Here is a 13,907-nt window from a genome sequence, read left to right as displayed (position 1 = left end):
CCATGATCTAAAACATTTCAGGAGCCAACACTTTTAAGGACCATTTAAGGAAGGAATGAAGTCCTGGTTGTTAACAAAAAAACTTTCATTGATGCCTTCTGGTAAAATCAAGAAAACACCAGAACTGACATAATGGGTGTCAGCAGCTGGAAAAAATTCCAGGGACAAGAGAGATGAAGAAATACATCCCCACTTGACTAGAAGAGAACAATGAGTCAGAAAAACATGGACATTGATGAATCTAAGTCAAAAAGTGATTCAGAAGAGTTAGATTCTGAAAGCAAAGTTTTAGAAATGCCTTAACCAATTTACTTTTGTATATATGCAAGACTGATATAAAATAAATAAAAGTATGTCTAAAATCTTAAAAAATTCAGAAGATATAGAATAAAAATTTTAAGCAATGGCAAAGCATTGTGCCACAGTTTAATTGGCAGCTCTTTTTCTTTCTTGGGGGTACATGAAATAATGGTATATCTTTCAGTTGATGGTGTTAGAGATTTGATTTAAAAAAAAAATTTCTGAAGAGCTATTGGGCGGTAGACAGATTAGACCTACTCTCCATGGCACCCAAGAGGAAGAACTGGGACCAAATGCCAGAAGCTATAGGAAGCCATCAGGAGGAGGAGTTCAAAGACAGGATGGATCACCTCCAACCTATAAACTCAGGCTAAACCACCACTGTGGAGTGATCAAGCATCCAGTGGGGTTGATGATAAGGCTCTCCCAGACCTGCAGTTCCAAGGTTTATGAGATCTTCTCACTAGAAAGTGAAAGGCGTCCCATCTTTCTTCACTGCACACACAGGTGCTTTGACTGAGCCATTCCCTTTAAAAAGTCATGAAAGGTAGGCCAGGTGTGGTGGCTCACTCCTGTAATCCCAGCACTTTGGGAAGCTGAGGCAGGCAGATCACTTGAGGTCAGGAGGTTGAGATCAGCCCAGCCAACATGGAGAAACTTTGTCTCTACTAAAAATACAAAAATTAGCCAGGCGTGGTGACACATGCCTGTAATCCCAGCTACTCGGGAGGCTGAGGCAGGAGAATTGCTTGAACCTGGGAGGCAGAAGTTGCAGTGAGCCAGGATCGCACTACACTGCAGCCTGGGTGACAAAGCGAGACTCTGTCTTTAAAAAAAAATTACAAGTTATTAAAGGTAAAAGGCACTTAGGGGCCAGTACCGAATGAGAGGCCTGCAGCAACAAGGAACCCTGCCCGCATCTGTACTCCAAGACTCCTGTGGGCCAATTCAGGAATGAGCCAGAGGGGAAGAGGCCACCTGCATGCCACTATGTGCCAGGCACCATGAGAGGTGTGCTATGCCCACTACCCCATTTAATCCCCACAACCTCCCCGTGAGGTAAGTAGCATCACTCCCATTTTACAGAGGACAAACCCAAGGTTCAGCGATAGTATGTGTGTGGCTTGTCCAATGTTTACAGTGACTGAAAACCCATGGTCCGTCTGTGACAGCATGCTTCAAATTGAGAGTACTCCAAAAATCTTGGTTGAGAGAATGAATGCACTGAGCGATCAATTTATCAATCAGTGAACAAATCAGCTTGTTCTCATATGGGTAGCACTGATCCTAGGACAAAAAAGAAAGCAAGCCAATTTCAGTGCCCCACCCCAAATCCCATCAATACCTCCCATCAATAGCACTAAACTCATTACATTTGCTGCTTGCAGGAACAATTTATTCCACCACATAAAGCAAAAGTGTCCCTGAGACATACATGGTAAAGAACAGGTGCCAGCCCCGCTCAAATGTCAAAGCTGAAAATGCACCAGGTTGTGGTGCCTCCCATCTGCCAGGTTAACATGGGAGCAGGCGGAAGCAGAGCTCAGCCTTTATCCACCTCCCTGTGGCCACGATGGCCAGAGGGCTGGGAGGCAACCAACCCCCTACCTGCTCCACCTGCCCAGGCCATTCAGTCCAGCTCCAGGTTTGCCAGATCTGCAAACCCTCTCCTCAACTAGAGAAGGAAACTCAATGTGCACACAGGAAACCCAGGGCAGGATGCACTTGAAGGGGATATTCAGGTGATTGTGAGGCTGTGCAGAGGAGAGAATCAGCATCATTCCAGATGATGGTACAAATGCTCTGAGAGCCGCTGACTCCTACAGAGCCAATTCTTCCAAAGGCGCTTTCTTTGAAGGAGGTGGTCAGCTGGGTTCCTGCACCACCCCAGCTTTGCTGCCTCCCTCACACACAGACAGGGAACTCCTGCTCCTGCTCCAGGAGTAGCCCCCAGAGGAGCTCAGCACCTCGACTACCCTATTTATTCCCCTCAAATTGACCTTGAGTCAGGAGAAGGATCTGTGTGAAGGGCTTAGCCTGCAGCGAGGTGGTGAAAGTGAAGCAGATGCTGTTTGCTACACAGAGTCAAGAGCCACCAAAGCTCAGACAGCCACACTTGGGGGTACAAGCTGCAGAAAGTGACAGATGTCCCATATCCTAAGACCCTAACCAGGAGTTCCAAAAAGGGCTGCCCTCCTGATAAACCAAAGACAACACTTTGCATGCAGACTCCCTTCACAAAGAAGGTTGTGGGTCAAAAGCCAGGATACAGACAAAGTCTTTTTGGGGGCCCAGCCTTACTGCCCCCGACCCTGTGTTCCCCACAGCCCTCCTCAGTCCAGGGGAATGGCAGCTGTCTGGCAGTGTGCCCCTCCCATGAACGGAGGGCAGTGCCCTGAAGGATGACTCTGACTATCCCTCTCTGACAGCTTCCTACAGTCTGCTGAGTTCAGTCCACACCCACATTGCCCCCAGAACTCAGGGCTCTCCATGCCTCAGAGCAGCCTGATTCCAGCCTCAGCTTCTCTAGGCAGCCCTCATGTTTCTACCACATGGTACTCTGACTGTGCCCTCACTTTTCTACATCTCTTTGTGCCATTACCTCTGCCCATCTCTGCCTATGGAAATCATACCTATCTTCCAATACCCTTCTCAATCTACAAACTCCACCTCCTCCAGGAAGCCTCCCCTGGTTCCCCTACTGTGGGACTCTGTGGACATTCCATACTGTGTCTTGGTGTTCAGCCACAGGTGAGCTTGTCTAATGCACCTCCCTCCATGAGTTAGAAGAGCAGGCAGCTTCCACCAGTCATCACAGGGACTCTAGCCCAGCAGCTGCACACTGTGAGCTGTGAGCCTGGGCCTATGGCTGTTGATGCCCCCAGCACCCTATTTGCCGTCTCTCAGGATTTCCTCCTCCTCCTGTTCCCAGCTGACTCGTCCTATGCCCCATCCTCTTAAGGTTCAGCCCTTGGCTGACAGCTAATCAAAGATAAACTCATCTCTGTCAACATATGGTCCTTCCCAGTTAAATTCTGTATTTTTAACAAAGTGCCTCTGCAGACAAGGGCTAGGAACAAAGGTGGGAATTCTAAGCCCCAAGTCTCTGGGGGAGGTGTTTATGATAAGAAAAGATCTTGGGACTGAGACCAGCCAGTGCTACAAGCATACACAGCATAAATTCAAAGAATGTGGGAGATTTTAGAAAGGGAGGATGAGGCTCTGTCCTTCAGTAAACGCAGCCAACTGTAAGCACAGCTGCCTTAGACTGATCAAGGACCACAGCCTGGTGGGAAATGGTAGATGGAAAAGAGACCTGACTCTGACCCGGCTGGGTGACCTTGAGCAAGAAACACACCTCCCTGTCCACTCAGCATCAGGAAGCATCCGAGTGTCAGTTTCTCCATAGGTAAAACAAGGTGGCCAGGATGAGAACTAGATGATCCCATGAGGCCCATCCAACCTGACATCCCAAGGCTCTGTGACTCATGGCCTCTGTGGCCTCCTCCCTCCTGGGAGGTCAGTGCCATTTGAAACTACCCCACTCTCTCGTCGTCTCAAGCCCCACCTGAGTCCAAAGGGAAAGGGAGAGCTAGAGATCTCCCAGCCAATCCGCAGGCAGCCTATGAGGGCGGGCCTCAACAACTGCAGGTGGAAAGAATGGGCAGAAGTGGGGGAAGGGTGTTGCATTCTATGCTCTCATTCATGCCATCTGTCTCGGCCTGGACAAAAGACAGCCAGTTGCCTTCACCTCCTTGGCCTACCTTTTTTAGAGATTACAACTGTCTGCTAAATTTAAGTGCTGCTCTAAAATCAGGACATATAAGGTCTCTCAGGCTGGATTTGAAGGGTTTCATAATGGATAGAGCATAAGAGCGATGAAGAATTAAACTTGGAGGCAATCTAAGCTGTATTGTGCAGCCATGCCAATTAAAGATCTTTAAAAATAGCCTCTCTCCTCTCATGCTGTAGATGAAGTTTCAGCAATAAACAGACATCTGCTAGGAGCTTCTGAAGAGATACAACATAAACACCCCAGAGAGCAGCCATAAACAGCCCACAGCACTCTCCAGGCAGCAGGCAGCATCCTGTTCACGAGGGGAGGAGGGGGGAACCCAGAACCCAGGGAAACGGAGAGGAGGGTTCAGGGGTCAAGGGCAGAGGAGGAGGTGGTATCCAGTGGCTGAGAAGGATGGAGGTTGGCTCCCCACAGGAGGAGGAGGTATCCAGTGGCTGGGAAGGATGGAGGTTGGCTCCCCACAGGAGGAGGAGGTATCCAGTGGCTGGGAAGGATGGAGGTTGGCTCCCCACAGGAGGAGAAAGTAGTGGGGCCAACTCAACTTGGTAGAAAATGGAGAACTGGCTGCCTTCTGCAGGGAAAGAAAAGCTCAGGAACCCACCTAGAGGATTTTCAGAAAGCCATCCAGAGGATTCTATACCGGTGTCATTCATTCTGGCAATGGGTCACTCGTTAAATGTGAAAAAACAAAACAACAACAACAACAAAAACCCTGACATTTTGGAGTGCATATCCAGGCAAGGTACTTCACAAATATTTTAATTTCATCTCCAGATCAAGCTCTTGTAACAGGTATAATTACCTCCTTTATGCAGACTAAAATACTAGGATTCATTAACTTGCCCAAGGCCACATGGCTCGGATTTGAGCCCAGGTCTGTCTTAGTGCTTTTTGTTTTTGCCTATATCACCTGCATCCACAGCATGCCACTGAGGTTCATTCTCAGATTCCAGGCTCTTTGAACCCCCAAATCGAACACAGGAGGATTCCTAAAGGAGAGAGCTGGCAAAGTAGGGTGGAAGGGGCAATTGTTAGGCCTTGGCCAAATGAGACAATGGCCAAGTCTCTGCAGCCCTGTGGGCCCTGTCTCTTTATATCCTGGTCACTTCTTCAGCAGGCCACAGGAAAAGCAGAAGGGGAACAGGCACCAGGACATGCCTAGACTATGTCTGGAAGGATCCACAGGGGGCTGGGACAACAGCTGCCAAAGAGGTAAGAACTGAGGGCTGGAGGACAGGGAAAGAAGGGAGATGTACTTTTCATTCAATTTCCTTTGTACTGAGTGAATATCTTACCATGCATCTATGTGTGTGTGTGAAGGTTAAGTCCTATGCATCTATGTATGTGTGGGATGAGTACCACACATATATGTATGTATGTGTGGGTAAGTCACTTTTAAGAAAGCCCAAGATACAAGATAACCAACACACCCAAGCAAGACCTTCTAGGTCCTCTGGTTGGGGCAAAACTGGAATCCAGAAGAAGCCTGAAATTTCACACAGTGCTTCCTCCTCCTCCTCCTTCACAACAGTAATGTGTGGCAACTCCAGGCATGTGGCCGGGAAGCTCTCCCGACATGGACCCCATGGTCCCCAAGGCTCCAACTGCACGAGTCTCACGGGACATTCCTTGATGAAAAAGACTGAGTGAATCCTCTCCCTGAGGGTCTGGAAAGAGGTCGGAAATCCCCCTGTGTGTTTCTCTATTCTGTTTTCCTTTCATTTAGCCATCAGACACCTCCTTCCTACAAGCAAGGAGATCTTGATCTTATTACCTTTGCATCAGATTGTACAAAGCCTGGCTGCCCTGATACATGGAGCTGACTTGACAGCAGCCACAGACTCTACACACAGCACCCAACCCCCATTCTGCTCCTTTTGGATGAACAGTTGTCCAATGAGGGCTCAACAACCAAGCCCCTGGCAGACCCTGGGCCCACTCTGTTTCAGAGGGCAGCTCTTGTTAGTGAGAGTTGCTTCTTCATTCTCCCCTACCCTTCATTATCCTAGCTCCAACACACTATATACTCAGATCCTGCAAAGCTTCACCAGATAAGTCAGTATTCAGATAAGTGGCCAGGGCCAGCCATTCAGAGTCATGGGAGCAAAGAAGTAGTTTCTGCACCTTGACATGTTGGTACTGCTGCAGCAAGGCCAGAACAGGGTGTTCTTAGACTCCTACTCGTGTCTCCGGCATGTGCTGGGCTTCCAGGCTGTATGCGTCAAGACCTTGGGTCTGGAGATGTCCCAGAAACCTGCTTTTGCGGTGGCTCAGGGGCCAGGGACCACCGTCCAACCCCTTGCTGCCCTCCTCTTGCTGCCAACAGAAAGAACATCTGCACTAGACATCCTCTCCCACCCAACAAAGGAGAAAAACCTGAGCCCCAAACCAGCAGGAAGCACAGCTCCGGTTCTTCTGCCTGCCCTTACCTCTGTAACTCATCAAAAGAAATCTAACCAAGCCTTGGAAGGAATGCAGGTGCCACAAGGTATCAGGACAGCCACTGGCAGGTGGGGATTTGAGAGAAAGAGGAAGGCAGGGAAATTACCCTGACCCTCAGGGGAGAGAAACATTAGCTCAAATAAAGAACTAAAAATTTCAACCCTAAAAACACCAGCACTATCCACATACACACAGCTCACTGCCAGACACCACTGAGATGGGCAGTTTGTCCTGTGATGATGGTAGTGATGTTTAGATGCAAAGACAGGTACAGTGCAGTGGTACTTCAGACACTATTCCACACATGGTCATCACAAAAGGCTCTTCATTTGAGACATGACCAGCTGACAGAGAAGGGAAGCATCTCCAAATCAGACCCCGTGGTTGGCCCAATCCTGCAATGAAAGTTTGTTCATGAACAGAGGGCCAGAGTCACCTATCACTCCCATCGGCTCTGAATTTCTGAGGCCACGTGATCGATGTTTTAGGAAGAGGAAGCCTTATCAGCCCAGGCCAGCCATGCTGTCTACCTTTGGGGAGGGTGTAGGGAGGGAGGAGTCCAGGCACCCCAAAGTGAGGGAGCAGGGTGTTTGGCCATCGGGCACTTTCCTGAGAGGACAATACAGGCCACTGGAGCGTGGAACTTTGCCCTGCCTTGTCTTAGCACTCTGTGTCATGTTGTCTTCTCCTGAGGACTCAAACTTCCTGAATAAAAAAAAAAAAAATCAAAATCAAGAGCCTAACATTAGAAATATTTCATCTGGGGGATAGCAAAGGAGGAAGTAGAAAGGGAAAGAGGGGCTGGGCGCGGTGGCTCACGCTTGTAATCCCAGCACTTTGGGAGGCTGAGGCAGGTGGATCACAAGGTCAGGAGATGGAGATCATCCTGGCTAACATGGTGAACCCCGTCTCTACTAAAAATACAAAAAAAATTAGCTGGGCATGGTGGCGGGCGCCTGTAGTCCCAGCTACTCGGGAGGCTGAGGCAGGAGAATGGCATGAACCTGGGAGGCAGAGCTTGCAGTGAGCCGAGATGGCCCCACTGCACTCCAGCCTGGGCGACAGAGTGAGACTCCATCTCAAAAAAAAAAAAAAAAAAAAAAAGGAAAGGGAAAGAGGGTAGTATTTTCTAACTTTTAGGAAGTCAGGATATGTTCATCGTGAAAATGACCCAAGCAAATTTCGAAATCCCAAGAGTGCTGGGGCTTTATCTGCATGTATAACCGTTCCAAATACATGTATAATTTTGTCTACCTACTTCAAATTGGTTGAAAGAAGTCTTCTTTTTTAAGAAAATAAATATTTGGATTTTCCATTCTAAAAATAAAATACTTGTCCTACAAAAATTTTGGAAAAAAGTACTAAAAAGCAAAAGATAAAGGAAAAAATCAACTCTAGCACTGCCATCCAGAGTCAGAAGACTTAAAATTTTGTTAGATTTTCTCCTAGTGCAAAAGGCTGGGCCAGGCATAGTGGTTCATACCTGTGATCCCAGTACTTTGGAAGGCCAAGGCAGGCGAGTTACTTGAGCTCAGGAGTTTGAGACCAGCCTGGGCAACATAGCAAGACTTTGTCTCTACTAAAAATAAAAAATAAAAATTAAAAGCCCATCTGTGTTAAAAAGGAAAAAAAGCCCCAAATAAACTATGTCTTCATGATGAGGGCTGTTTGCAGGGAAGGGCCATTACCCATCTGGGTAAAAGATGCCTATCAAGGTGTCCAGCACCCCTAAGGACATCTGGTGAAAGAACCAGGTGTTAAGTCCATTACCAAGAGACGCAGGTACATCTTCTCCTGCCCTCCTGAGCCTCCGGTCTCCTTCATTAGGTCACCCACAAAGGTGCCAGTGGTAGTACTAACTCTATAGAACAAATTCAGACAAGACACTTGAAGGTTATAAACACTTATTTTCCATCACGACCTGCCCCAGTTGTGGATGAATAGTGATTTGAAGAAGGTGCCACAACTTGCCCAAGAGTAAGGCAGGTTAGAGAAGGCTCTGGAAGGCACAGGAGAAGCAGCACTGTCCAGAGAGAGAAGGAAGAAGAAAAGGTGAGTGGTCTCCACCAAGCCCAGGGCCGAGTTTCTGGGTCGTAACATGGTCATTCCTGTGGCAGAATTCAAAGCTTGGACAGAAGTGACCTCAGTCTCCATCAGCCCCACATGTGACCTGTGGAGGCCGGTTGCTGATCAAGGCACAAATGCAGCTGCCTCGGCTCCCCACCACAAACCAGCACAGTGAGGGGGAGCAGCAGATAGTTCTTCTATTATTTTAGGATGTTTACAGACTGACGCGTGCTGAGGAAACGTCCATACGTAAGCAAGTCATTTTTTTAAAACCTCTTATCTAAGCACATGCACTGGTAGCCACACAAATCCATGACTGGGTTCATTAATTCAAAGCACATTTCCTGAGTGGCTATGACACAACTGGACAAATGCTTATGGAGCCTCTGCGTGTCCCAGACACGGCGCTCAGTGCTGAGGATCCAGCACAGCCAAGAAGTGGGCTCGTCTTAAGGGGCTCCCTGTGTAGTGGGGGAGATGGGCAGTTAATACAGAGGGTAATGGCTAAAGAGGGGGTTCTTCTCTAAACTAAAACCAGGCATAAAAGGACCAATAGCCTAATGTGGCATACAGACTGGATCCTCATTCGAACAAACCAACTCTAAAGGTCATTTCTGACACAATCAAGGATATCTGCATGTGGACAGGTGATGTCGAAGAAGCACAGTTAATTCTGTTACGTGCCGTAGTGAAGTGTGGTTATGTAAGACAACGTCCTTTTTAAAAGAGTTGTATACTGGATTATATAGAGGCAAAATGACATGACATTAGACATTTGCTTTAAAATATCTCAGGAATAAATATTCCTTTCAGACGGAAAGGGAGAAAAAGAGAGAGAGGAAGCCACCCAGGCATAATCTCAATAACTGTGGAAGCTGGGTAATAAGTATGTGGGGCTGATTATGCTATTATGATTTTGTATATGTGAAAATGTTTGTAATATTTTTGAGAGAGGACTGCAATACATCCTGGTAGATACCCTCATGGACATAGCTCGCATAAAGGCTAAGGAGATACAGAGCAAAGAGCACAGAGGATTTGCGAAACCAGAAAATAAATCTGCCAAGTTTATGAGTGTTTTAAATGCCATTTCATAGTGAGGTAAGAAGGCATGTTCATAAATAATTACAATATAGGGCGAGAAAGGGTAAGTACTGTAGCCCCCCTCATCTCAGGGAGATACATCCCAAGACCCCCAGTAGATACCTGAAACCTTGCATAGTACCAAACCCTATATATGCTGTTTTTTCCTATACATTCAGGAGCGATTAAGTTTTCTTTACAAATGAGGTACATTAAGAGATTACAACATTAATGATAAAATCGAACAATTATAACAATACACTATAATACAAGCTATGTGAATGTGGTCTCCGTCTCTCTCAAAATACTATAATATTTTCAGACCATGGCTGACTGTAACCGAAACCTCGAAAGGTGAAACCACGGATAAGGGAGATGACTGCGCAGCAGAGGAGCTGTGCCTGCCAAGCCTCCAGGGTGCAGAGACAGCCACAGGCTTTTCCTGCTTCCCATGGCATTTAATTCTCCACACTGAAACCTCACTCATACATGCTGTGTGATGCAGGCAACTTGTAACCTTTTTTGTTGCTGTTGTTACTAAAGACAGCAGGCTTGCTATGTTGCCCAAGGTGGCCTTGAACTCCTGGCCTCACACGATCCTCCTACCTCAGCCTCCAAAGTGCTGGTTTTACAGGCATGAGCCACCACACCCGGCCAAGTTGTAACCTTTCTGGGTCTCAGCTTCCTCATCTGTAAAACGCAGTTAACCCCACTTACTTCTTTAGAGGCGGAATGAAACAATAGAATGATGTAAAGAATGAAACATCTCAGCATGATGAACAGTATTCTCTTCTCTGACTCTTTAAAGAATAGAGACTATTAGCCCTCAGAGGACATCTAGGATCAGCCATGTTTAACTAAGTTATTCTTTTACCCATACCACGTCCCGTCCTGCCAGATCCAAGGCTTCCACCAAGAAGACAAGACCTCTACACTTTAGCAGTGGGAAGCAAAGGGGGCAGGCCCATGGCTGGGAGGCAAACCCAGGTGTGGGTGGAGAGAATAGAAACATATCCCAATTATAGGCAGAGGAGGAATCTGGGATCATATGGCTGCTCCTTGCAGCCTGGGAATGGGCCTCCAATGGCCACAGCCACAACCAGGCATAGTTCTTAAAAGCTGATTTATACTAAAGTATAATTGATTGGTATCAGTTTTCAGGACATCATGAAAATAAGTCATGAAAATCATGACTTATCATAATTTTCTTTTGAAAGAGGGGATGAGCAGAAAGCCAGAGCCCTAGGCCTAAAGGAAGAAGGGGGTGGAGATAAAAGTGATGTCATGTTTTTATAGAGGTATGTTCCAACTGGATTTCGATTACCCCACAACCATAACACTACACCCCAACACCTGCCCCCCCACCCACCAAAAGCCCCACGAAACTAGAGTCAGTCCTAAGGTAGAGGTTATTTCAGCTAACACAGTCCTCCTAGACTATACCAGAAGCCAGCTTCTCAGAGGTAAGGCCAGGTCAATGGTAGAAGCAGGCTTCCTTCCAAAATAGCACCCATTTTCTCCCCATAGCAATCTGGCCAACACTATCCACTACTCTTGACTAGCGGGAGGATAAGGGGTTTGCAGGTTGAACAACTTGGCTAACCTGGGTCACTTCAACTGTTTTGCCAAAGAAGCATCCCCTGAAATCCTGGTGCAGAGCATCTTTTCAGAGGCTGGAAGGCTCTAGTCAGCACGCTGTGGGGCCATGGTCCCGCACACAGCACACCACTTCCCACAGCCATGAAACAGGAGCACTGGACTTACACTGACAGGGCCAGGACCCGGCTCAGACACTTGTTGTGTGACCTTGGGCACCTACCATACCTGAGCCTCTTTCCCCATCTCTAAAATGGGGAGGGCAAAACTCTCAGCGTTTTTGGAGAATAACCATGAAATTGGCTGCAAAAGTGCCACAAGACAGGACCTGTTGCCCAGTAGGCACTTAATAAATCCGTCTTCTCTCTGCATGAAGAAAGTGAGTTCTTACTGTATTAGAGTCTCCAGGGCATTGCACAGGACTGCCCTGGAGACCAGAGGCCCACCTGTTGGGTCGACTGCCACTGGGGAGGTGGAGCAGCACAGAGTAAGTGCAGGTGTCAGGGAACCTGGCACAAACGTTGGAGGGCCAATTCGCCTCTGGCTTTTCTCCCGTGGGACCAGCCCACAAGGGGCCTGGCTAGTGACTTCATCCTTCACCAAAATCATTGTAGACTGTAGTTAACAGGCTACAATTACAGCAAGAGAGCCAGCACAGTGCCGTAGGCCTGGTGGAGCCCTACAGGTTCCCAAATAAAAGGTCTTTCCTCTTTAAGAACCCAGGCCTCAGAATAAACAATGTGAAAGGAGACACACTACTCTGGTTTCCACATCCCCTCATCCCCATCCAGTAAAGGCCGTTCCCAGCTCTGCCAGTGAGGCTGGCGGTGAGTAAAATTAACCCCACCTGCCCCGTTCTGCCAGTGAGGCTGGCGGTGAGTAAAATTAACCCCACCTGCCCCGTCTGGCCCGGCAGCGGCTTAGACGCTGTGGGCAAGATCCCACCTCTCCCCGGGGCCAGCCAGGCCCCTACAAGGCGGGCGCCGCGGACACCCCGCGGGGGTGCTCCTGGGCCTGGAGCGAGTGCGGGCTACTGGGGATGCGGGCGACGCGATGCAGAGCGGACAGTGCCGCGGCCCCTCGGACCACTGCCACGACCCCATCCCGACTCCGCTCTAGCCCGCGGCCGGCCAGGCCACTGACATTTGGCCCAACTTAACTTCCTGTTACTAAAGAGGGAGGGGACAAGGGAGGGGGAAAAGAGCGCCCAGTGAAGAGCTGGAACGGGGCGTGCAAGGCTCGGAGCCCCAGTCCTGGGAAGTTTGGGGATGGTCTTCTGCCCGGTGACAGGCGGCACTGCAGGCGCGTCACCCTCACCCCGTTTTGGCGCTTGCGATTTTCTAGGCTTGGAACTGCAGGGTTTGGGTGTTGCGGGGCGGAGTAAGAGGTAGTTCGGCGTGCCGGTGGGAGGCTTTTATTGCGTTCTAATTGGTTCAGAGGCCGGCCAGGGCTGCCCCGGGCTTCCCCGCAGCGCCACCTGCTCACTGTGCGCCCCGCCGGGTGGGTTTGAGGCGGGGGATGCTGCGGCCGCACCTGACCCTCCCGGGCGTTGGACACGGCGCAGAGTACAGCCGGGGCTGGCACGGTCCCCACACGCGCCCGCCCGCCCTCCCTCCCCACCCGGAGGCCAGCGCCGCCCCCGCCTTACCGAAAGTCGTGCGGGCTGCCCGGCCCCGGGTCAGCGCCTGCCTCGGCCCTGGCCGCGGGCTCAGCGATCGGGCCCCGCGGGCCACTGACGGAGCTGGGAGCGAGCGAGGCGGCCCCGCGCAGGCTTAGCCAGCCGAGCGCCTGCGGTTCTGCGCCGCGCGGTGGACCGGGCTGGGGAACGCCCCCGACAGCGGCACGGCCAATAACAGGACAGCACGGAGCCCGCCCCGCCCCCGTGAGGCCGGCTGTCACCGCCGCTGCCGCCGGCGCACGTGGGCTGTAGCCCGGCCCAGAACGCAGGGAGTGGCCGGGCGCTCCCACTCTGACCCGCGCAGGTCGGAGACCAGGGGAGGGCTGCTGGGAGTGGGGTGTGGTGGCGCTGCGAGATGAAACCCCCGGTGTTGGTATGCGGGTATCAAGGGAGCGGCGAGGGGCTGGGCCTCACGCTTCTTGGTCTAGGCAGCTGGAAGGCAAGCCACCGCATCCCCTTTTGGACATGGGGGAGCAGCATGGCACTTCTAGTACCGACTGTGTACGTCCTGTGGACCTCCCTCTTTGCTTGGCTCCTTGACCACCCTGAGCTTCCGCAAACCTCCTTGCTAGCTAATAGGATCTTCCCTTCACCTGGCCTTGCTTAGGCTAAAGCTAGTGGGAAGGGGGCGGTGGTGCAGACTGCCTGTGTTACCTTGGTCAGATCACCTGAACACCCTCTATCTTTGGCTGTCAGATCCCTATCTTAATCTCTTCTCTGCCCACCTTCCCGGGTTACCCTTACCCCCCACAGCTCCAGAGAGCAACATTCACAGACAACATAGTGTGAATGGAGTGTGGCCTAGTGAGCAATCGGAAGCACTCTGTAGACTATAACTACTGTAAAACACCTTGTGTTTAAACGGCTCTTGTAGCAGTTATCATGAAATGGGGATCTCCATGGGCAGGAACCACGTCTGACTCACCTCTGGAACCCAGGGCC

General features: G+C 49.9%; 1 protein-coding gene across 13 annotated transcripts in view; it reads right to left on the bottom strand.

The window, feature by feature from the left end:
- The window catches only part of MICAL2 (microtubule associated monooxygenase, calponin and LIM domain containing 2), a 153,403-nt gene extending 140,303 nt beyond the window's left edge, over nucleotides 1–13,100 (bottom strand). For all 13 annotated transcript variants that reach the window (XR_004026024.1, XM_030794535.1, XM_030794541.1 and 10 more), the window contains exon 1: nucleotides 12,936–13,100. The gene's annotated coding sequence lies outside the window, so the exon portion shown is untranslated. The remainder of the gene's footprint in view (nucleotides 1–12,935) is intronic.
- Between the last annotated feature and the right edge of the window lie 807 nt (nucleotides 13,101–13,907).

The sequence above is a fragment of the Nomascus leucogenys genome, chromosome 15, assembly GCF_006542625.1.
Source record: "Nomascus leucogenys isolate Asia chromosome 15, Asia_NLE_v1, whole genome shotgun sequence".
Classification (NCBI taxonomy): Eukaryota; Metazoa; Chordata; class Mammalia; order Primates; family Hylobatidae; genus Nomascus; species Nomascus leucogenys.
The sequence above is the reverse complement of the archived record's forward strand: the minus strand, read 5'-3'. Positions and strand labels throughout refer to the sequence as shown.